Consider the following 639-nt stretch of genomic DNA (forward strand, 5'->3'; position numbering starts at 1 on the left):
CACTACTGACTATACCTTGAGCTGAGGGTGAGCATACAGATAATGAAGATGTTCCTGTTAGCTTTTATGAGTGGACAGGGCATTTCAGCTTACTGTGTACTTTGTTTATTTCAAAATTATACTAAAGACCTTTATTTTCAAAAATAATGTAAAAATCCAGAGAAATTGATTACTGGCATATCTTACATGTAAATAGCCTAATTGATATTCTTGGCTACTACTAAAAGCACATGAACATTTTGGAATGAGTTTGGGCCAGCAAAAGTACATGCATAAGTACATGCAAGACATCATTTCTGATGTCACTAGTCAGGCTCCTTTAAATAATATAGAATCAGGGACTAGTAAATCACATCGAACACATAATGTGAACTACTGAACACATAATGTAGTGAATATCCATTCCATTTCCATCTACCTGTGGGATTTACAGAACACATAATGATCCAAGTGAAGTGAAAAAGACAGTATACATAGAAAAGAATTGGAAACAGGATCTTATGAGTGCATTATGCATTGAAACCAACCTAGTTAATTTGCCAGGAACTGGTTAATTCATGGTTAATGCATGAGAGTGAAATTTGAATACCGTAGTGGAGTCAAATGGAGATTAAAAAAAATTGTGGGACCCTCTTGACT

Source organism: Amphimedon queenslandica, unplaced genomic scaffold (genome assembly GCF_000090795.2).
Source record: "Amphimedon queenslandica unplaced genomic scaffold, v1.1 AMPQUscaffold_12052, whole genome shotgun sequence".
In the NCBI taxonomy this organism is placed as follows: Eukaryota; Metazoa; Porifera; class Demospongiae; order Haplosclerida; family Niphatidae; genus Amphimedon; species Amphimedon queenslandica.